Here is a 24,435-nt window from a genome sequence, read left to right as displayed (position 1 = left end):
TTCCATATTATTTATTTGATCATTTCCTTCTTGTTGTTTTCTGTTCTCTCATTCTATCACTTTTGTTTCTCAGATGTTGGACCTCCTGGATGAGCCTGTAATTTTCTAGGCTTTCCTGTTTTATTATCTCTCTTTGACTTTTTATTATACTTTCTTAGGGATTTTCTCAAGTTAATCTAAAAACTTCTATTGACTTTTAATTTTTGCTATGGTATTTTTGATTTCTAAAAGATTTCTTTTCTTTTCTTTCTTTTTTTTTTTTTTTGAGATGGAGTCTCACTCTGTTGCCCAGGCTGGAGGGCAGTGGCTTGAGCCTGACTCACTGCAACTTCCACCTGCCAGATTCAAGCGATTCTCCTGCCTCAGCCTCCCAAGTAGCTGGGATTACAGGTGTCTGCCATCACGCTGGGCACAGTGGCTTATGCCTGTAATCCCGAAACTTTAGGAGGCTGAGGTGCGTGGATTGCTTGAGGTCAGTTCTAGACTACTCTGGCCAACATGGTGAAACCACATCTCTACTAAAACTACAAAAAAGATGTCTTATTCTGTAAACGTTCTCATTTCAAAAGTAACATTCCTGTCTTGTTTCATGGATTAGTATTTTTTCTTTGATCCCTGTGAATATTGTTTCCCTGTAGAACAGTTTTCTCTTTTTTCTGTATTGTCTGTTTCCTCCAAGTCTGTTGGCCCTCCCTCCTGCTCTCCCTCCCTTTCTCTCTCTCTTTCTTCCTCCCTTCCTTCTCCCCTTCCTCCCTTCCTTCCCTGTTTTCTTTTTTTAGACGGAGTTTCACTCTTGCTGCCTAGGCTGGAGTGCAATGGCGTAATCGCGGCTCACAAACCTCCGCCTCCCGGGTTCAAGCAATTCTCCTGCCTCAGCCTCCTGAGTAGCTCGGATTACAGGTGCCCACCACCATGCCTGGCTAATTTTTGTGTTTTTAGTAGAGATGGGGTCTTACCATGTTGGTCAGGCTGATCTTGAACTTCTGACCTCAGGTGATCTGCCCGCCTCACCCTCCCAAAGTGCTGGAATTACAGGCATGAGCCACCGCGCCCGGCCTTCTTTCCCGCTTTCATTTACATTTCTGCTGCTTATTTAGGGATATCCTTAGAGGGTGTGACTGGCTGTTCGTATTTGAGAATGAGTCCCTGAAAAGCTAGTCAGAGCTCTGTATTTATGGGTGGGACTTGGTGGGTAGTGAGTTTCCCAATGGCTGAAGACTTACCTATTTTTTTCAGGGTGGTGGTTGGAGGGAGACCTTATATATTAGCATCTTCTATCTTTTCTTTTGGTCCAGTCACTTTCTCCACGGAGGAACTTTGCCATTTCCGCTGATAGAGTGGTACAGATTGAATTGTGTCCTCCCAGAAAGATTTGTTCAAGTTTTAGCCTCTAGTACCTCAGAATGTGATCTTATTTGGAAATGGGGTCATTGCAGATGTAATTATTTAGACGATGATGACGTCATGCTGGAGTAAGGGGGCTTAATCAAATATGACCGGCGTCCTTACAGACGAGGAGAGACAGACACAGAGGAGAAAACCGTGTGAAGACAGACAAAGGGAGAAGCCTTACGGAGATGGAGGCTGAGATCAGAGTGAGGCAGCCACAAGCTAAGGGACTCTGGGGGAAGCAGAGAGGGAGCCTCCCCTAGAAGCCTGGAGGGAGTGGGGCCCCGCGAACACCTTGATTTCAGACTCCCAGCCTCCAGAACAGTAACAAATAAGTTTCTATTGTTCTAGGTGACCCTGTTTGTAGCACGTTGTTACAGCAGCCCTAGCAAACTAACACGAGAGTGTGTGTGCCCACTGCCGCCCAAGATGCTGGCCAATGGGACGGGAGCTTGGCGGGCAAGCACTTTTCCGAACCCCCTCCGCTTCCCCGGAAGCACTTTCCCGCACCCCCTCCACTTCCCCGGAAGCACTTTCCCGAATCCCCTCCAGTTCCCGGGAAGAACTTTTCCCAACCTCCTCCACTTCTGGTGAAGCACTTTCCTGAACTCCCCCCTCCACTACTGCGCCTGCTGTAGGTCTCCCCGGGCCCTGTTCTGTGCTTGTTGTCCCCGGGTCTGGAGCTTCTCTGGTTTAATTTCTCTTGAAATTAATCCCAGGGTGAGGAGGGAGGAGTGGTCAGCGTGGGTGGGGACCTAGGGGCCTAAGTCCTCACTACTGAAACTCCCAGCTCATCCCTGTGCTTTCAGCCTCAGCTCAGTCTTGGAAAATAACGGGAGCCTCCAGTTCCTGAGTGATCTGTTATCACTGCAGATCGGATTTCCAGTTTGCACGTTCCTCAGGGCTTCCTCCCAGGTGGAAGTGAGGGCGCCCTCTTCTGGCGTCTCCAGCATCCGCCCGGCCCCTCTCGGCCGGCCCCTTAGTGCCGGTTCTCCGCGGGTCTGCAATTAGATCCTTGAGGTCCACGCCTGCTTCATCTTGGCGTCACCTCCACTTCCTAGGGCAGGGCTTCCCCACACAATAGCCCCTCAGTGCACATTTGTTGAATAAGTGAAGGAATGAAGGAGTTGAGATGACTTTGAAGCTAAAATGAGTAGACATCTGACTTTGTGCCTAAGAGAAAATTCTTCCTAAGGCTAAGATTGTTAAATAAAGGAACTGGTCCACCCATCCTTTACACATGGAAATTTATATTTCAAACTGAAAAAGGCCAAATTGGCACTTTGGTGTCGTCCTATAATTATAAAACCAAACATCTACTTGCTAAAATTTTTGAATTCCAATCAACTGCAAAAAGTTTCTTGGATCTTCTCACATTTGGTCTTGACATCCTTAAAATTAATCAGCTGAGCATGGTTTATAGCTCACAAAAATCTAGAGAAAATGCTTTTTTTTTTTTTTTTTCTGAGGCGGAGTCTTGCTCTGTCACCCAGGCTGGAGTGCAGTGGTGCGATCTTGGCTCCCGGGTTGAAGTGATTCTTCTGCCTCAGCCCTCCTGAGTAGCTGGGATTACAGGCACTCGCCACCACGCCCCGACTAATTTTTTTTTGTATTTTTAGTAGAGACAGGGTTTCACCACATTGGTCAGGCTGGTCTCGAACTCCTAACCTCATGATCTGCCCACCTCGGCCTCCCAAAGTGCTGGTATTACAGACGTGAGCCACTGCGCCCGGCCAGGAAAATGCCATATTTTTAACTGGGCAATTTTACACTTATTTTTCCTAGAGCCAGCTAAAAGCTGGCACATTCTCTTTAGTGCAATCTTCTCATCCTCCCCAAATGTCCGGGTTCACATGTTCCCCCAAAATTAATCATTCAAGATGAATATAAAATTGTTTGTTAGACTTTTTCTTCACAAGAATGTTTATTTTCATAAGATGTTTCCCATACACTCAAAGACTCACTTTAGGACCCCCAGTCCTCGCCCATATCTCCCTGGGTTGACGCTTTAGGAGACATATTTGACATCTACTTTATATTTCAGGCTTTTGTGCTACTCAGAAACAAAGACTTCCCTTCCTGCCTGTTTTACATATTTATTTATTTATTTTTTTGAGACTGAGTTTTGCTCTTTTTGCCCAGGCTGGAGTGCAATGGCATGATCTCGGCTCACTGTAACCTCCACCTCCCGGGTTCAAGTGACTCTCCTGCCTCAGACTCCTGAGAAGCTGGGATTACAGGCGCTTGCCCCCACACCCAGCAAATTTTTGTATTTTTAGCAGAGACCGAGTTTCACCATGTTGGCTAGGCTGGTCTTGAACTCCTGACCTCAGGTGATCCACCCATCTCGGCCTCCCAATCCTGCCTGTTTTGATGAGAAAAGTGTTTTTAAGAAAAGTCAAGGAAAATCAAGAATAGCTACACTTTTACCACAGCAGAATAAATCGTGGAATTACAGTGGGAATTAGTGTAATGGCTTGACTGATCTGCTAGTCCAGGACTTATTTCAGAAATGTGTCTTCTTCGAACAGATTGTATTACTGCACCAGGCAGGACTTCTTTGGTTGTAAGTGTGGGGAACTTAACTTGAACTAGTATAGAAAGGATGTCTGGAATCAGGGAGCTGATTGCATTCTCTTTCTCTCCTCTCCACTTCTCTCTGCTTTGATCTCCCTGGCTGGCTTCCTCCAAATGGTAGCAAATATGGCAGCTCCTGGTATTAAGAGAGAGGGCTCAAGACTGGCTGGCTCTAAGATGTAAGCAGGCAGACCTGGGGATGAACTTACCAACTCTGGATCACCTGGTAGAGGAGATGCTAGAAGGTTCTTCTGGAAGATGGCAGCTCTCATTTGAACTCCTGGTCAAAGTAGGGGATGGGCATTCCTGAAATAAGAGAAGTGTTGGTCTAGACACATGACCCAACAGCTCTCTGTGCATGGCTGGCACGCTGTTTTCCTTCATAGCCTGGTGTGTTTTAGTAGCATAAAGTGAAGTACTGTTTGGTTTTAGACTCTCGAAAATCGCAGAAACAGCATCATTTGTGCGGTAGAATAGAGTAGGAAAGATTCACACCAACATGTCCATAGGAAGTGCTTAGGGAATGGGGAGGGGCAGCTGGTCCATCCTTGTTCCCGAACCCGGGTCTCAGTGGGGCTGAATCTAGAGGTGGGAGTTTCGAAATGTGCAAATTGGGGCAGGGAAAGAAGTTGAGGCTAGAAATGAGGTAGAGACGAATATGGTTAATGCAGCCCAGATCCCTGAGGGGTTATTGCTGGATGATTCTGGACATTATTGAGCACAGCTACCACTCACTCTGCAGAAGAGAAAACCGAGTTGCAGGAAGCTTAGTTGACGTGCCCAAAACCTGTGGTGAGTTAGTAGCAAAGAAGGCACTAGGGCCTCATTGCCAGAGATCCACTCAACTTTCCACTCTGACACTCGAGGGGGCTTAAAACAGGCACAGGGATGGAATGAGAAACCCCAGCTGCCCTCTGGCTGTGGGGTCAGTGGAAGTCTCAAGTCCTCTTCCTTGATTGGGCTTCTAATCCTTCTTGTCTTGAAACAGGCCTAGTTGCCTCAGTGGACCATTTTACTTTAAGCTGATTTTGGAATCTCACATACCTCCTCTTCAATAAGAGGAAACTCCAGCCTCACTGCAACAAGGAAATCTATTAACATGATTGCAGATCCATCACTGGAAGCTGGTTGGGAGGGTGAGAAGAGTGGACTTGAGCTGGTCCTCCAGGAATATCTCCTAGGATATCCCAGTATAAACCCTCTGGTCTATTCTGGGAGGCAGGGAAACAGGAGCCTGTACTGGAGAGACAGAAGTTAGGAACGCACTGCACAGCTGCAATCCAGGGCCTAGAGGACAAAGATCGAGGCACTCTTCAGCAACTGTCTGGATGCTGGGATGCGGGGTGTGGCAGATGCTGCTGCTTGGCCGCAACTTCCCTTTGAGTCCCAGAGACTGTAATGGAACTCGGATGCTGAGTCCGTTACACAGTCTGCCACTACCTCTTAACATTCAGGGAGCTGGAGTCTTCATATTAGCTTCTCTGTGACTGTGTGTATGTTCAAGTTCCTTCAAGCAGAGCCTGAGACGGGGTGCTGTGCAAGCGATTACTGAGGGAGAGCTCCCAGGGGAAACCTAGAAGGAAGGCAGGAAGAAGGATGAGGGCAGGAGAAGAAGCCAGGCAAGGAGTGGGTTCTGAGAAGTCAGGCTGGTCCCATGGTGGGTGCTCTGCAGTGGGAATCCTCTTGCCAAGTTTTTCTGGCCCAGAGGCAGTGCACTGGAGTGTGGTATCCCACATCAGACATCACTGGCTGTGGGCCACCCCAAGGGAGTGGGCTATAACCCTGTACTAGTTATCAACTGCTGTGTAACAAATTGTCACAAACTTAGCAATTTACGACAACATGCATTTATTATCTTGGGTCAGGAGTTCGGGCTTGGCTTCACTGGGTCCTCTGCTGGGGTCTCAGAGGCTGAAACCTCGGTTTGGGATACTACATTTCTTTCTGAAACACGGAGTCTTTTCAAAGCTCATGTAGATGTTGGCAGAAGTCAGGCACTTGTGGTTGTCGAGTTGGGGTTCCTGCTTCCTTGCTTGTTAGGAGCTGCTCTCAGCTCCCAGAGGCCCCCACATTTCCTTGCCATTGGCCCTCACAGGATGGCAGCTCACTTTGTCAAGGCCAGTGTCTTAGTCCATTTGGATGGTTGTAACAGAATGTCATAAACTTGGTGGCTTAAACAACAGAAATTGATTTCTCATGTTTGGGAGTTTGAGAAGCCCAAGATCAAAGTGCCCGCAGATTCGGTGTCTGGAGAGGTCCTGCTTCCTGACTCATGCACGGCACCTTCCCTCTGTGTCCTCACACGGTGGGAGGATGGAGCAGTCTCTCCATGTCCTCTTTTATAAGGCACTGATCCCATTCATCAAGGCTTCTCCTCTATGACCCAATAACCTCCCAAAGGCCCCATCTCCCAATACCATCACTTTGGGGGTTAGAATTTCAACATATGGATTTTTGGGGGACATGACATCCAGACACCAGCAGCCAGCAAGATAATCTCTCCCTGCCGTTTCCTAGGACAGAGTCTTCCGTGATCCCTGGGTGACTTCCCGCCACCCAACTGTAACCTAATCCAGGGAGGGACACCATTCATTTTTGTCATGTTCAAAGGCTGGAATCAGGGCTCAGTTTCCATTCGCACTCAAGGGGGGGGGGGTGGATTACACAAGGGCTTGACTCCTGTGGGTCGTCTTAGAATTCCACCCACCTCACACACCCCAATGTGTCCAGAAGAGACAGTTCCCAGCATCCATGAACAGTCCTCCAGGAAAGGGCGTGGGTGTGAACTGCTAACATTTGACTCTCATCTGAGGGGGGTCTTGCAGAGGCACCCATGGGACCTTCCACACTGTCCTTGCCCACAGGAGAAAGGCCAGCCAAAGTCTCAGAAAATCACCATCCCTCAGGCCACCTTCCAATCCCACAGCCGAGTATCTGGCTGGGGAGGCCTCATCCCCATCAGGGCCACAGCTACAAGGGAGCTTGGAAAATGGAGTTCTGAACTTGCTAACTTGTGCAGTTAAGGAAAAGATAAGGGAAGAAAATGGGAAGAAGTGCCAAGAGCCAGTTCAAGCCTGCAGTGAAGGGGAAACAGAATTGAGAGATTCCGTGACTTATGAGGTGAATTGAGAGATTCAGTGACTTATGAGGTCCCACCGATGGCCAGGCCTAGATCCAGGACTCAGGACGTTTAGGGTAGCTCAAACTTTTGAGGTCGTTTTCCTCCTGGGATCAGGTAGTAGAGAGGAACTGGAAATGTAAGTGGGAATCCCCATACTGGTGATTAAGGAAGAAAGCTGCCATAGAACCCAAATTCTCTCTTGTTAGCACAAGGGAGGTTTACCACGAGTTTCTGGAAGTTTCTAGAGCCACGGGCAGTGCTGAAGAGGATCTGGATCATCAATGATTAGGTGTAGCTAAATATTAAAGATTAAGGTTTCCTACTGAATGAGAGCTTTTATTTCTTTAAATCATGTTCTAAATGATTTCTTGCCCTTGCTATTTAAATATAGCCATCCATTGGTATCCATGGGGGATTGATTCCAGGATCCTCCATGGATACCCAAATCCACAGAGGCCCCAATCCCTGAAATAAGGTGGTGCAGTATTTGCACATAACCTACGCTCATCCTTCTGTGTACTTCAAGCCATCTCTAGATTATTTATAATACCTAATACGATGTAAATGCCATGTAAACAGTTGTTATACTGTGTCATTTACAGAATGATGACAAGGAAAAACATCTGTACATGTTCGGTATAGATGCAATCATCTACTTTTTAAAAACATTTTTGAACCACAGTTGGTTAAATCCATGGATGCAGAACCCATGGATACAAGGTCGACTGTAGTAGAAACATTCAATACCAAGGAATGCATGTGCCTAGCGATTTTGTGAAAAAGAGTGTATTTGTATTTCAAAGAAACTGTGGAGTGGAAACACCTAAAACGTGCTTGTTCAGTTAACCTCAGTTTGCTGAGCTGCTTGGAGCATGGGGTTGTAATCAAAGGTTGTCTTCTTTGCAGCAGACAATGTTCTGGGATAAATAGTCCCCCTTAGTGCTGAAGTTGCAGACTCTAACCAAGGGGGTGGCAGCAAGTATTCCCGGTCTCTGTAGGGGCTTGAGTCCATGCCTGCACTGTGCAGAGAGGATGAGGGCAGAGAACTGGATGCCGCTGGAGGGGTGTGTTGTCCTTCTACATGTCATGCAGGCAGCGCGGTTCTATACTCGGAGCCTCTGCTCAGCGTGTCTTCACCTAAGAACCCCATAATTCAGGTTCCATCCTTGTTCCCTACCCCAGTGCTCTGCAAGTGAGCCCTTTGGTGCAGAGATGGGTTGGGCTTCTTTATGGGAGAGGAACGGAGCCCTGGAGCTGCAGAGGGGAGCAGGCATTCTCTCTGGGGTGCTGTCTCCTTTCTTCCCTAAGTTGGAGAGAGATAATCCATGGATAGCAGTTAATGATTTCTTTGCTCTTCAAACTTGGTTCGGAAGGATCTCTCAGTCAAAAAGATCCTTTCGGATGTCTCTTGATATTTCACATTAATGGACTTTTCATAAGGACCACATGATGGGAGAGCAGTGAGAAGTTTGGGGATGGCCAAGGCTGGGTTGTCATTTGAGCTCTGCTACTAACCCAGACTGGACAATGACGATGTCACTTACTCTCTTGGAACTTCTTTTCTTTTCTTTGCTTTGCTTTGCTTTGCTTCTTTTCTTTTCTCTTCTCTTCTCTTCTCTTCTTCTTTTCTTTTCTTTCTTTCCTTTCTCTCTTTTTTGGAGTTTCACTCTGTTGCCCAGGCTGGAGTGCAGTGGTGCCATCTCGGCTCACTGCAACCTCTGCCTCCTGGGTTCAAGCGATTGTCCTGCCTCAGCCTCCCAAATAGCTGGGACTACAAGCGCCTGCCACCATGCCTGGCTAATTTTTATGTTTTTAGTAGAGATGGGGATTCACCATGTTGGCCAGGCTGGTCTCCAACTCCTGACCTTGTGATCTGCCTGCCTCGGCCTCCTAAAGTGCTGGGATTACAGGCATAAGCCACTGTGCCCAGCCTGTTTCTTTCATCTGTAAAATGGGACCACAATTTCACCTAATAAAAAAAGACATCTTTCTATTTAAAAGGGCTTAGGGTGTTGATGTTTGTGATAAAGGAGAGAATGTATATTGAAGTGTTTTGAAATGTGCAAAGCTTTCTAGAAACAGAAGTTCTTACTCAAGTATTTTCCCGAAGCTTTGGCAAGATAACCATTTTCATTACCCCGTCTGTGCCTAGAATGGGCCTATAAGCGCCACAATCAGAATCATTAGATATAGAAATGAAAAGAAATGTAGCCTCCTTTTTTTTGCCGGTGAACAGAGCTTTGGTTAACAGAAAACCAAGGCGATTTTAATTGCTGGTTTTTCTGTTTGAAGGGGGAGGTTATTAGTAGAAGTCTCAATTCAGAAACTTCAAGAAGAAATGGGAGGGTGTGGTGAGGGTAAGGGGGGGACTGCATTTCCTGTTTTCCTTTCAGATGGTGTTGGAAAACATTGCAGGAAAACCATGGATACCCATGAAGAAATTCCAAAATTTATTCTTTTTGACGCCAAGGGCCCAGCCCAAAAGGTGATGAGTAGGAGTGGTCAATTTTTTTTTCAAGAGTTGGGGCTTGCAGGAGTCCAGCTAAACGCTTGTAGGGTGAAGACAGAATTCAGAGGGTGACATCAGCCTGAGCAGGGGCCAGAAGAAACAGAGTGGAGGAGTCTGGTTTCATTTACAGTTTTGGGTCAGTTCTGCAGTGAGGAGGGGGAGAGGAGGGGTGGGGGAGGGAGGAGGAGGAGGAGGAGGAGGAGCTGGAGGAAGCCCTGACTGGTATCCCTGGCCCCAGTCCAGTTTGGAGCTCAGTCTTCCACCAAAGGCTGTTCAGTTCTCCTGGGCTCCAGCCTCCTGCAAGGACTGCAAGAGTTTTCCTCCGCAGCTCTGAGTCTCCACTTTTTTGGTGGAGAAAGTCTGCAAAAAGAAAAAGAGACGCAGTGAGTGGGAAAAGTATGCATCCTATTCAAATCTAATTGAATCGAGGAGCCCAGGGACACACGCCTTCAGGTTTGCTCAGGGGTAAGTGTGATTTCTCTTCTGTTTTTCCAGGTTTGGGGCTAGAAGGAAATGCTCTCAACCTGAAGTGATCCTTTCCAGGTAGCGTTAGTGGCTCTTATGCTCATGCTGTTCACCAGTTTTCTGTACATGTTTTAGGTCTCTGGAAGATTCCGCTGATTTTTCTTTCTCACTTTGTGGCAATGGGATTTCCTTAACTTGGTTAAGGTCATGGTTGCCTAAGAGTGTGAGCACTTCTCCACCGCGTGTCTGTGGCTGCTACACGTGCCCTGTGCATTCCGGGCGGCAGCGTGTTTCGGCCCATGATTTATTGAAGTTACCGCCGCCTTCTAAAACCCATTCGGGATCCGCTTTGTTTGCAGAAGCGTCTTTGCTGAGGACTAGAATAGCTCCCTGCCGAGTGGCTCCGCTGGGAGATGTTCTCTGAGCTCTCTGGGTGGTGACACTAGGTCAGGGTGCAACAACCTGCGTGGGTTTTCTGCCCAGGGCCGCCCATGGGAAGGTGCTGGTGGAGTACATTTGCTGCTTTCACGAGATTGGAGTAACTCTGGTGCCCAGGATCAGGTCCAAGTAAAGGGTCGCTCAGTCATTGCCGTCAAGCTTTCGTCTTTCCAGGAACCTGAAGTCTCTATTGGAGACTTTGTCCGTTGGGGTTGCTTAAAGGAGTTGCAGGGGTCAGAGGAGAAGAAGGAATTGGGCATTTGGGCAGCATGCTGAGTGTCTAAGGCGGGGCCCCTGGGGCTGCAGGGCCAGCCCATGCTGCACAGAGGTGAGGCCAGTGCCAAGCTGGGAGGCCCCGAAGGCTGTTCTCTGGCCCGGAGGATGCAGGGTGGGGCTCGGGTCCTCTCTTGCTGAGGATGGAACACATTCAATGACAGTGGCCAGCCTGTTTGGGGAACCTGTTTCAAGGGGCCTACTATGTTAGATAATGAACGGGGATTGAAGTATGGGTGGGGTCACTGGGAGGGACTAGGGAGTGGTTGAAGAAAAATCTGCTTCCACAGGAAGCCCCAGGAGCCAGTTTAGAGGCTGGTGCAGACCCCAGGAGCAAACCCCTCTGAGCGCAGGGGAGTCTGCTGCGCCGGATGGGGAGGCAGGGCTGTGGCCCCGGCTGACCAGCTTCTCTCTCCACATACAGCTCACCCCGATGAGGACCACAGGGTGCTAGAGCTGCAGGGTGCTCAGAGCTCATGGGGATGGTGGATGCTCAACCTGGGATCCCCCAGCTTCCCAGGGTCCCATTCTTAACACTGTAAAAAACTGAACCGAAATGGCTTTAAAATCGAAGTTACATTGCTCCTAAGCAAAATTATATTGAAAACTGAGTGGGTGGCCGTTGATGACATTACTGGAACTTCTGAGGTTTTTGTTGGGCTAAAGATAATGGAAGAGATTTTTGGTCAGAAACCACTGATGTAGTCGTTTCCTGGTTTTCAAAATGAGCAACCAGGGGCTCTGAGATGCGGAATTCCTTGCCCAGGCCAGGGAGCGAGTGTCTGAGATGGCAGTGAAATGCTTCCCCATTGCAGGAGAGCAGATGAGCCAGCGACGGAGGATCCCAAATAACTCACATCTCGTTGGGAAAACTGCTTTGGGCTCACTAAGACTCTACCAATGACCTGAGAAAGAAGGGAGGTGGACCGTGGGGTGGGGGCATCGGCTCTGTGACCAGAATACCGGGGCTGGCTGCCCTGCTCAGGCCACCTCCTGGGGGTGGAGGGCCCTGAAGGAGGGGACTTGAATGCTCTTCTTTCTGAAGTGGGCTTGTAGCTGAGGATGAAAGCCTGGGGTGGGGAGGCAGGGTTTTTACAAAGATCAGGATCTAGGAACAGCTGCCTGTCTGGACTTCTTTGTTTAGGGGGTTTCTTGCTACCCAGAGGTTTAGTTCTCTCCTTTCCTCACTCATGGTCGAGAGAAGCCAGGAAGCAGACACTGAGTGGAGGGGAGGGCTTGGGAAGGAATTCCATGTTGGGGTGAAGTGAGGCTGTCCTGGCTTTTCCTATCCAGGCATTGGAGGGTGTGGCCACAGCATCTTTCTGGGAGGTGGCTGGGGAAGCCTCTAGAATGTTAGCCCTTGGCCCCGCTCTTCCCCTGCTTGGCAGGGCGCGTGTTCCACCCCACCATGGTTGTGGCCCACAGGTGAGGGGCTGTGTGGCAAATGTCCAAACCTGGGGTCTGAATGATATTTTTGATACGAGGTAGGCACCTTTCTGAAAAATTGTCTTTACTTCACACTTCATTTTATTTCTAAAGCATTCAGGACTCAGCAAATTGCACTGACTTTATCATAAGTGCCTTTTGTGATTTCCTGTCCTAGAACTTAATACGTCCCTGATGAGAAAGTAGGAAGAAGCTCCTCTCTTCAGTCAATTGTTGATTTGTGGTTCCAATGAGGCTGCTCATCCTGACCTTAGTTTCAGGAACGGAACCCATAGACGTGGATGCCTAAAGCCGGCTTGAAACAAGACCGCCTTCTTTGGAAGCTTTGGAAGCTGGCAGTGACTTTTTGCCAGCGAGGCTTCATTTGTTTCCTTGCTCAGAGTGTTTAGACAACTGGATCAAGCGTAGTCTTCATCAGCGGTTGATATCACCTCCCACTTATATGTGAAATTCCATGTTTAGGATTTAAAATTCACCGGCAAGTCATGAATACTATTGTGTGACACTTCCTTGCAGGCACAGTAACAGCTTTAGCAAAAATTTTTATTTGAAAGTTCAGTTTTGTCACTGCTCTTTTTGGAAGAAGCTGAAAATCTGGTATCTCTTGGGGGAAGACTCGCAGGCGGTTTCCATCTGACAGGGATGTTGTGTACCAGGCAGCTTTTCCTCCCTGACTTACGGGAGCAAACTTTTCACGGTGTCCTGGCTGCAGCAAGCAGGCAGTAAAAGACACATTGCGCTACATAAATAGCTGACGATTTGAGGAGGGACCTGACATTTACAGAAAATCCTATTAGCTCTAGCTAAGGAAATGAAAGCCGCAAACCCTCCAAATTTTAAAGCGGGGGAGCTTTAAAGTTTCCTGCTAATTCAGACAGCCATGAACTAGACAAGAATGGTTATCTTCATTCTCGCATTTCTAGATACAGCTTCTCTGTTTCCACTGTAAAACTTCAGTGGAATTCAGTGTAAAAATTCAGTGCAAAGAAAGGACAACCCTACTCTTTAAATAAAAGATGTTGCTTGCCCCCTCTAATGTGTGGCCACGAATGTCTTATTTTCAGGGAGTATTCCGCAGGTCCTGATTTTGCAGAGATATTCCCTTCAACAATTCACTTTTTTAACTTTGAAAAATATAATTTTTAATACATTCTGGTCTTATAATCCATTTTGGGAAAGAGATGAAATTTTGAGGGCTGGGCACTGTGGCTCATCTCTGTAATCCCAGCGCTTTGAGAGGCTGAGGTGGGCAGATCGCTTGAGCCCAGGAGTTTGAGACAAGCCTGGGCAACATAGGGAGACCTTGTCTCTACAAAAGCATTTTAAACAATTAACCAGGCATGGTGGCATGTGCCTGTAATCTCAGCTATGAGGCTGAGGTGGGAGGATCACTTAAGCCTGGGAGGTTGAGGCTGCAGTGAGCCGTGACTATGCCACTGCACTTCAGCACCTGGGCGACAGAACCAGACCCTGTCTCAGAAAAAAAAAAAAAAAAAAGAAAAGAAATTTTGAGTTAGCACATTCATCCTGGTCTGTTTTTGAAAAGGCAGTTTGGTTTTCTTTCCTCTAGAGGGAGGTGTATCTCTGCGAGCTTCAGAAAAATCTCTGAAGCGGTGCCTGGAGTCTCCCAGGGTGGAGTTTCAGGGTTTGCAGTGACTCAGTGATGACCATCTCAGCAGAGCTTGCGGGCAACTTTAGGACTGATATTTCAATACATGATTATCATTATTATATTTATTGTGACTGTTCATAATAACTGAAGTGGACATACGTTAGAGCTTTGTTTTTTTCTCTGCTCAGGTGTAAGTGTATTGAGATGAAATTGTGCCATCAAAGGAGGCATCTTTGTTCCCAAACAATTGCATTACAAGGGTATTCAGCAAATAAGACATTTTATAGGAAGCATTTTACCCATATCTAATTACAGAGGTTTAAATGAACAGTCGAGTGCTTGAGAACCAAAGTAAGTTTGCATATTCATACCATTGTGTATCCCTGTAGAATTACAGGATTTTAGATCTGTAAGGGTGTTCATGACATGTCCTTTGATACTTTCCCCTAATGGACAATGGGTTTTAACATACTTTTAAAAATTCACACAAACTATAATTATGAATGTCTCATCTTAAATATTTATTAATACAAATATATATTACTGACTCTCAGATTTATGTCTGTTCGCTTGAGATAACGAGCATTAAGACCCTGAGGGAGAGAATTCTAGCTCAGAGCAAAAAAAAAAAAAAAAACAAAAAACAAAAACCTAACCCTTTGGTTGGTCTTTGTGTTCTCATGTTTACTTAAGTTTAACAAGACCTATTGTGCATCACAGCCTTGAGCGCTGAGGTTCAGGGAGGGGATATATCCCTAATGCTAAATGACGAGTTGATGGTTCCAGCACACCAACATGGCACATGTATACATATGTAACAAACCTGCATGTTGTACCCTAAAACTTAAAGTATAATAATAATAAAATTAAAAAAAGAGAATACATTCTTGGAGAATATAAAAAAAAATGACTAAGACATAGCCCCCTCTCTTCTGGTTGGCAAACATATAATTTCTGTTTGGCTAATTGAAATATCAAAAAAACTACTACCTTGGTGGACGGTTTCTCTACGCCCTTTATGCTTCAGATGAAGAAAGAGAGCTCAGAGAGGTATGCCCAGTGACAGGACCACAGAGCTTGTCTGACGTTTCCAATATGCAGACATCTTGGAATCTGGACATTTCAAGGGGGACAAGCCTTTTAAGAGTGTATTTTAGGGTGCCATGTGGAGAAAGGTACTCTTCCCATTCCCAGTCTTCCTTGGAGTAGCCTCTTTTAAGTTGATTCAGCAGAGGAGTAACTGTTGTTTAAAAAAATCTGTAAAGAAAAAGGAGAGAAGAAAAAAACAAATACGAAAAGTTCTGCCAAACCCTCTCCCAAAGGCAAATTGTTAGTCTTGTAGGGGTCTGGCTGCATTTAGCATAGTATGATCCTACTGTTCTCCTGAAGTTTAAACTCATGAAATACAGAGAAACATTTGAGAATTGCGAGTGGCCAGGGAAAAGTACAATGGGAAATGTTTCTGTAAAACCCCCTGTGTGTGCTATACATTAGATTTTCAGGAACCCAGAGCATCAGGAATTGGTCACTGGAAGGAAGAGCTCATGGCTCGGTTTAATTTCAAAATTAAAAATTGAACAGCAGCTGGAGTTGACTCAGATCTCAAGGGAAACCATTCCAGGAAACTGGTTTTTCACTTCTGGAATCTTCATTAGTTGATTCAGCAGCCCAGGGCCGGTACCCAGAGTTAGCGCCAACTCAGCTAAACCCACAGCTGGCCCGGCGGTGCACCAGGGTGCTCTGTTTCTAATTGGGGCTGCAGAAAACCCATCACTCATCAGAGCCCAGGGCAACAGATGGAAGAGAACAGTTGCAGGACTATGGCCTGTTCGAGCGACAGGCAAGGAGCCTTCTTTTACACAAAAGGGAGGCTGGGAGAGATTGGCTGACAGATTGGCTGGGAGAGATTGGCTGACAGATGATTGGCTGGGAGAGATTGGCCGACAGATTGGCTGGGAGAGATTGGCCGACAGATGATTGGCTGGGAGAGATTGGCCGACAGATGATTGGCTGGGAGAGATTGCCCGACAGATTGGCTGGGAGAGATTGGCCGACAGATGATTGACTGGGAGAGATTGGCCGACCGTTGCTGACAGAGGCAGTAAGGAAGTAGAATTTCCCAGGTTATTGCAATAAATCCAGCATGGATGATATTTTATCGGATGTTTCAACTTGATTTTTGAAAAGGTTTCTATTTTCAAGAATAATTTTATCTTCTCTACTTGATTATGAATTAGACTAGAAAACAGACAAAATATCTAACTTTTCTTTTTACAATGAGAGCACCTTTCAGCCACTTTAATCATTGACAATGGAACACCACAGTTTTGGAAAGGTCAGTAGCACCCTAGTTCATTGCCAAGAAGGAAAAGACAGGAATAAGTGCCAAGCTCCAATCTGGATCCAGCAGCGTCATGTGGCAAAGAGTTGGAATGGAGTGGGCATTTGTGCAATATTTCTTGAAGCATTTTCTAATGCACCTTTCTTCTTTAACGTTGAAATGGAACTAGTCTCTGCCTGATGTTTATAATTAGCAGTATAAGTGCAGACAAAATCTCGTCTGGCTGCCGTATATTTCAGAATGTGGAATGTGTTTTACATTTGCATGGTGGCGTCTAGCTTTTCAAATCACACCAGATATGGAATTTCTGCTTCATGGTTATTATCTTCAATGCTATGAATATGCTTTAGAGTAATTTTTTCAAATATCTGGGCAATTAATCTGGAGTTTCTTAATTGCCTTTGTAATGGGAAGGAGACCCACCTCTGAGGAGCTTGGCCTAAGCCTGGCCGGAGGTCGGCGCGTTCTTACAGGTGCTCTCATTCACAGAGGGGGGGGCATTGCTAGGGGATGTCCGGGCCCTCTCTTTCTGCATTGCTTTGTTATAATCCATGAGTTGCAGAACAGGTGTTGCTTTGTTAGATTTTACCAGGAAGAGCTGAAGATCTCGAATTGGCTACTCCATGTCTAACAAGGACCCCAGTAAGTGACAAAGGACCCCAGTAGGTGACAAAGGAGGTCTAGTTACCCTGCCTGACGAGAAGAGTTTTAAAATGTTGCTATCACAGGATACATATTCAGTTTGGGTCAAACAGATTATTGTTCTAGAGTATTTTCATAGAATAGAAATTCAAAGGCCAGGTGTAGTGGCTCATGCCTGTAATCCCAGCACTTTGGGAGGCCAGGGCAGGAGGATCCCTTGAGCCCAAGAGTTTGAGACCAGCCTGGGCAATATCATGAGATCTTGTCTCTACCAAAATTAAAAAAAAAATTAGCCAGGCATGGTGGCACACACCTGTAGTCCTAGCTTTGGGAGGCTGAGGTGGGAGGATTGCTTGATCTCAGGAAGTTGAGGCTGCAGTAAGCTGTGATCGTGCCACTGCATTCCAACCTGGACAACAGAGCTATACTCTGTCTCAAAAAAAAAAAAAAAAAAAAAAAAAGGAAAAAAAAGAAAAAAAGAAACATGAAATCCAAGTTGTTAAATAAACAGTAAAAAACCAAAATTTGCTGTATTTCTTTGGAAGTTTCTTGGAGCTGTTCCAAAACATTTACTTTTGAGGATTCTGCTTTGGGTCTTTCAAACAGCAAGAGTATATTAAATTCCACTCTCCTCCTACCCTAATTGCAGGACTTAATAAATCCTTTCTTAGCTTCCTTCCTGAGGAAAAGAATGGGGACTCCTTTCCCAGGATTCATGCAAAAAGAGAAAGAGTGAGAAAAAGAGAAAGAAATGGGGCACTCCTTCTCACAGTCTAGGAACGGGCGTGGCAAAGGCAAGGGTGGATGAGTGCCTCAAATTTACTGAAATTTGACTTTTTATTTCACAGTAAGTGTGCACGGCTCTCCCTCTGTGGTCTTTGACTATTGCCACTGCTCCCATTTTAAACAGGACAATTAGGAACTAACAGAAGTCCCAGAACTTGATAGGAGGGACAGGCTGATTTTAAAAAGCATTGCTTGGAGAAAACCAAATAAATGACTTCAAAATGGGAGCTCTGGATTTATTTGAGTCTTTGTTTTAAAACTATTTCCTTGTGTGCATGTGTGTGTGTCTCTTTCTTAAAAAAGATTTCCAGACATGGAAAATGAAAAAGGTTTTGAATAGGCTAAATGAAAACTAATTTACAGAATTGCAAAATAGCTTGGGAAATCATATTCATTGTAATATGATTGAATATGATTTCAGGTTGAAGGACCATGTAGGGCAACCTTTGTAATAAAAGGTATCCTTTTAAATTTCAAAGGGATAGAAACTAAACAGAAAAAGGCACCTGAAATCCTTTTTAGAATGAGGCAGAGTAAACAAAAAGATGAATAATCCTAAATAGAAAGATGAGAATGAAAATGGATGACTGTTTCTTATTGAATCTGTTGCCTTTAGGACATAGAATCTAGGATGAAGGAACAGACCCCTTCCAGCCCAAGGGTCTCAAGCAGCCAATTCTGAGTCTTTTTTTCATATTTGAAAGAATGATAGCAGACAGCCGACTTCTATTGACATAGAATCTGTGGTGTGTCACCACCAAGGAAGTCTATTTTTTCCCCAAAAGACGTGGAGAGTTTCCTTGAGATCTGGGCCAAATCTGGCACAGCCTCTAGGGTTCCCTAGGGTTCTTCCCATGAGCTTTGGAAATGCTAACTTGGGTTGGAATTCTGGTTCTATCTTGTTTTTATCTATGTAACGATCACTTTGAACAATCACTTTGCCTTGCTGGGGTTTCAATTTCTCAGCTATAAAATGGAGGGAAATCAGCCATCGGGGGGTTGGGAGGAGGGCGTGAAATCCCACCCACAAGACAGAAGCCCAGGAAACATTACCAGCACTCTCCTCTCTCCTTCCTCCGGGAGGGTGGTGTCAGGGAATGAGCGGGGATGGCTGCCTCATTCCCCCTTGTTGAAGTGGGAGGGTGATGGTGTTTGACATCTTTTAATGATCTAAATTAAAAAGTTCTCCAAAATTTGCTGCCAGGGAATTTCATTTTTTTATAAATGGAGACTCCAGGACATGATAAACAATAGAAGAGAGTTAATTGCAAATGAAAATATCAGCAAATACTCAACAGCTGGGCTAGGAGCCCACGAGCCACAAGACCTGCTTCTCGCATGATGGTAGGAAAGTATGTGGGGCCAAAGGCGTTTTTCCCATCTGGGAATTCAGCTCAGTCAAACCATATGGGTTCTGAGTCATCAGTGGAGCCTGGATAATGCATTGTCCTACAGGCATCATCTCCCGTCCTTTTCAGAGCTGGAAGGGCTCCTTTCCTTCTCTTCTCTCCCCTCCTCTTCCCTCAATATCTGGATATATTCTGGATAAAATAATTCCTGTGCAGAGTGTATTTATCTCATTACTTTGTGTTCCAATGGGAAGTATCTCCACTGAGGGGGCTACTCCTCTAAAGATTCACATCTTGAAAATAAAAATCTTTACATATGATTTTCAGTGAACTAAAAGTTTATTTTACTCAGAATGGTTGAAGTAAGTGAGTGATGTCTTAGAAAGACTTCCCGGATTTTATTTTGTAACTATTTAGATTGTATTGAGCACTCTGGAAGATGAGAAAGGTAATTTTGGAATTGCTCCAGAGTGAGCCCACTCAATGCTTTATATGTGACAGAATCAGTGGATTCAAAGGCGTTCACTGTGTGAGGTATAGGAATGATCAAGAAAACCGTTAGCAAAACCTGCTCAAGGCATAATTCACTTGTGCTCTTTGTCAGTGCTCCCTGCAGAGGCGTCTGCAGCTCTTCCCATCCCAGACTCAACAGTGAGGGGACAGCTCTCATCTTATCATGTCCTATTTTTTCCACCTGGATTACAAAGCCGAATGCTTTACAAAGAGCCTCTATAATACTCTTGTGTTCTCATTCACAAACAAAAATACCACTTAAAATCGTGCCTCTTGAACATGGATTAAACATTTAAAGTAATTGAACTGGATTTTCCAGAAGATTTGCGTTAAAATTTTTAATTGAAGCAGCAATGCTTAAACTTTGGGGGGTGAGGAGTGGCGCAACTGCCTTTTAGAATCACATACAAACATGGACCCTTATCCCCAGAAAAACCCTCATCCATAGATGCAATTTTGCACTCAACTGTGGGAGGATCATAGACTCTTTGAATCTGTTGATCCCGTATTAAAACATTGATCTAGACCAATTACAATAATACAGGTTGTTTTGGAAAGAACAGGCCATTTTCTTGGAAAGAATCTAGCAGGAAGCTTACCTTTGCTAAAAAAAAATTGACTCTCAAGCTTGATAGAAAGAATCAAGAATAGCACATATAAAATATACTTTTATATTATTCTAAAGTGTATATCGTTATTTAATTGAAGTCATACAAAAAATTAGATATGGCAATTGCTTTTTTTTTTAATTTAAAGAAACACTCAGGAATGGGTCTAACAGACTGTAGGGAAGAAAGGTAAAGCTTGGTGGAAAGGTCTGGAAGTTTCCCAGGGTTGCATGGGCTTGAGGATTCCTAGAGAGTGAAGGGGCAAAGTTGGGGCTGTGGCACGGTGGAGGTAGGGTCATCCTAAGTGGAGGGAGGAGAACAGGCAGTCCGGCCTGTCGGGGGTCCCTGAGCCCTGCTGTGCTGCGACCAGGTTAAAGCTTGGGAGCATTGTCAAACCACAGCACAAGCACTGGAGACTGCTCTTCTACATTGTATTAACATATATCCATGTCCAAAAGGCGGTGACCATTGCAAGGCAAAAAAATTGGGCTGAGCTTTTGCAATACTGCCATTATCACCACTCATTGCTGTCACTTTGTTGCAGAAAAAAATCTGTTCTGTTGATAACTGGCCTCCTGAGCATCATTAGAACAGCATTCCTTTCTCACTGTTGATACATTTCCAAGAGACTGCTGTATTGACAGGTGGTTCTATTTTAGCTGCTGAGATCATGCCTTCAAGTTCTCAGAATCTGAATCACAGGGTAGATTTGTTTCATCACAGGTGGTACTTTTTGTTGACTTTCTTTGGAAATCCAAAGCCACATGGGTCCTAGTGTTCATTCCCTTGTTTATCGCTTCATCTGTCTCCATCTCACCAATTTTTGGCGGGTCAGGCCTAGGGCCCACACTGTGTTCTGTCTTCCTCATAGCTGGGCCCCAAAATTTGGACTCCAGCTTCTCCCTCTGGGCCTGACCTCAGGCAGAAGGAATTTCATGACAAATCCACGGGACTGAGCTTCAGGTTTCCTTTGTACCCACTTAGCTCCTGTCCTTGACTGGCAGCCTCAATAACTCTCTGTGGCTCTCCCTGTACCTTTGCTAAGTGGTCCATCTGGACACTAGTCCGCTGCTCCATTCATGGCAAAGTTACATCACTCATCAGCCGGACAGACTGTCCTCTGCCATTAATCTTCAGATGGCAAGGCTGAGAACATTAGATCATCCTCATCCCTGATTTCATTAGCTGTATGGGGAAAATGGAATTCCTGTGCTACACAACAGACAACCATAAAGACTTGCAGAGCCCATGGGGGCACCTGTGGAGAGAGGAAGGTTAAGAGAGACACAAAAGCTCAGGCCTTGGGTAGAGCCGATTCCAAAGCTCAGAGGATACTAGTCAGGGCAGAAGCCATGTTTGCACCAGGTCTGAATGTTCATATTAGATTCTTTCCCACTTTCATGAGACTCTGATCTTCTTTGCCAAACCCTAACATTTTGCATGACATATATTCTTTTCTTATTTCTTTCCAAATCTTATTTAGAAGTAAGGGCAAACATTGTGTTATTTGAATACAGTGGCAAGTGGACACACTTTAGGATGTTTAGTTGTACTGTTTTCTCCTAGTAGCTCTTAAACTCTATCACACCTCAAAAAAGAGATGCTGCACTTACATCATTCCTGTTAAATTGATGGCTACATTTTAGGAGTAGTTACCCATGCTTTTAAAACCTGGCAAATGATATTTCCTGTCCTCATTTCTATTTGAATTGTGGTAAAAACCATATAACATAAAACATACTATCTTGACTATATTTAAGTGTACAGTACAGCAGTGTTAACTATATGCACCTTGTGGTACAACAAATATCTATAACTTTTTGATCTTGCAAAACAGAAGCTCTATACCTATGGAGCAGTAACTACAACTGTCCCCCTCCTGACAGCCTATGGCCAACACCATTCTAAGTTCTTTTTCTAAGACTTTGACTACTTTAAATACCTTCACATAAATGGAATTATAAAGTAATGTATTTGTCTTTTAGTGACTGGCTTATTTCACTTAGCATAATATCCTCAAGATTCATCCATGTTGCAGTAGATAAAAGGATATCCTTCTTTTATAAGGCTGAATAATATTCCTTGTATGTGGCATGTATAAGACTTAGTATAATACAGTAGGCCGTGCACAGTGGCTCACGCCTGTAATCCCAGCACTTAGGAAGGCTACAGTGGAAGGATCTCTTGAGCCCAGGAGTTCAAGACAAGCCTGGGCAACATGGAAAAACCCTGTCTCTACTAAAAATACAAAGCTTAGCTGGGTGGGGTTGTGTGTGCCTGCAGTCCCATTTACTCAGGAGGCTGATAAGGAAAGATTGCTTGGGCCTGGGAGGTTGAGGCTGCAGTGAGCTGTGATCTTGCCACTGCACTCCAGTCTGGGTGACAGAGTGAGACCCTGTCTCAAAAAAAAAAAAAAAAATTACAGTATAAATGGTGTAATAACAGTGCAAAGTCCTAGGAGAACTGTAGGAATAGCAGTTAATGAATTTAACAAATATTTATTATACACCTACAATGATACAGATAGGCATTTTGCCATACTCTATGCTCAGAGTGTGGCTGAGCTTCACAGTCCTGGAAGACTCTTTGTTTGTGATAAAGCAGCCTTGGAAATCTATAATCAATTTCATAATTGCAAAAAATTCCATTGTGTATGTATATATACATATATATACTTAACCAAGGAAGAAAAAAATGTGTGCACTAAAAACTATAAAACACTGTTGAAATGAATTAATTTCTTTATTCATCTCATCTATTGATGGACTTTTAAGTTGTTTCCACCTTTTGGATATTACAAATAATGCTGAAATGAACATGGGTGTGCAAATATATCTTTGAGATCCTGTTTTCACTTCTTTTGGATATACCCAAAAGTAGGATAGATGAATTATATGATAATTCTGTTTTCAGTTTTTTGAGGAACATTCATATGATGGAGGCTATCCTTTCCCCACTGTGTAGCTTTATTGAAGCTCAAAGATCATATACATGAGGTTTTATTTCTGGGCTCTCTATTCTGTTCCATTGGTTCATATGTCTGTCTTTAAGTCAGCATCATATTGATTTCATTACTGTCATTTTGTAATATGTTTTGAAATTATAAGTGTGAGGTCTCAAGCTTTGCTATTTTCCACCCCTTCATTCTGTTAATGTGGTGTATCACATTGATTGGTTTTCATACGTTGAAACATCCTTGCATTCTAGAAATAAATTCCACTTGGTTGTTGTGTATAATCCTTTTAATGTGCTGTTGATTTGGTCAGCTAGTATTTTGTTGAGAATTTTTGCACCAGTATTCATCAGGGATATTGGTCTGTATTTTTCTTTTCAATATTGGTCTTATAAAAGTGAGTTTGGGAGTGTTCCTTCCTCTTTAATTTTTTTGAGAAAAGTTTGAGAAGGATTAGTGTTAATTCTTCCTTAAGTGTTTGGAAGAATTTTCCAGGAGAGACATCTGGTCCTGGGCTCTTTTTTTTTTTTTTTTTTTGTGGAAGGTTTTTGATTACTGATTCAACCCCATACTAGTTTTAAGTCTGTTCAGAATTTTCTTTATTGCTTCATGATTCAGTCTTGGTGGATTGTATATTTCAAGCAAATATCTATTTTTTTTCTAGGTTATCCAGTTTCTAGGTGTGTTATTTTCCTCACTTCTTACAGATCTCATGGAGTCTTGTCAGTCTCTCCAAAGTCTTGTATGTCTTCCCAAAGTCTTGTATAAATAATTTCACGTGCCTGGTTTGCTTTAATTTCCCCTTGCTTTCTTCAGGGAATTGTCAAATTATTCCTGATGCAGGGGATATAAAACCAATTTAGAAGCATTTGGAGTTTTAGAATTATAAGATGAAAAAAGTCACATTTCAAAATCTGACATATACTTGATAACCAGAAAGATGTTTTTGATTTTCATTCACACCGATGCTGAATGCCTTTACATGCTATAATCTGTGAAACAGACTTTTTAACCTTCAAACCCTAACAGTGAAATGATGATGATAACTCAATCTCCCTAGATTATATGTATTTCAGTTTCTTAAGTCAAATGGAATTTCTAATTTAACTGTAGTCTATACTATATCATTTCCAATATCAAATAGTACGTCCTGAAACTCAGTATAAGAAAAAATGACAATATTAACTAGTGTCATGAAAGTTCATGCTGATAATGAGATTGAGTCTGGTCCTTCCCCTGGGCTTCTCTGGGGAAATGTCAGTCGTCTACCCATTCTAATTCTCTCACTTGGTCACAGGGAGGCAGGAGGCGGTCACAGGGAGATGGTGGACATCAAGGGACATGGGTCCCACTTACAGTTAATGGAGTCCAAGAGAACAGGTATTTGCAAACCCAGTGGCCTGGGCTCAGTGG

The 24,435-nt window shown here is 44.4% G+C and overlaps 1 protein-coding gene across 1 annotated transcript in view; it reads left to right on the top strand.

Moving 5' to 3' along the window:
* The first annotated feature begins 9,836 nt into the window (after positions 1–9,836).
* The window catches only part of COL6A3 (collagen type VI alpha 3 chain), a 90,218-nt gene continuing 75,619 nt past the window's right edge, over positions 9,837–24,435 (top strand). The window contains exon 1 of the mRNA XM_054477909.2: positions 9,837–10,061. The gene's annotated coding sequence lies outside the window, so the exon portion shown is untranslated. The remainder of the gene's footprint in view (positions 10,062–24,435) is intronic.

The sequence above is a fragment of the Pongo pygmaeus genome, chromosome 11 (genome assembly GCF_028885625.2).
Source record: "Pongo pygmaeus isolate AG05252 chromosome 11, NHGRI_mPonPyg2-v2.0_pri, whole genome shotgun sequence".
NCBI lineage: Eukaryota > Metazoa > Chordata > Mammalia > Primates > Hominidae > Pongo > Pongo pygmaeus.
This window is presented reverse-complemented; position numbering and strand designations above follow the sequence as displayed.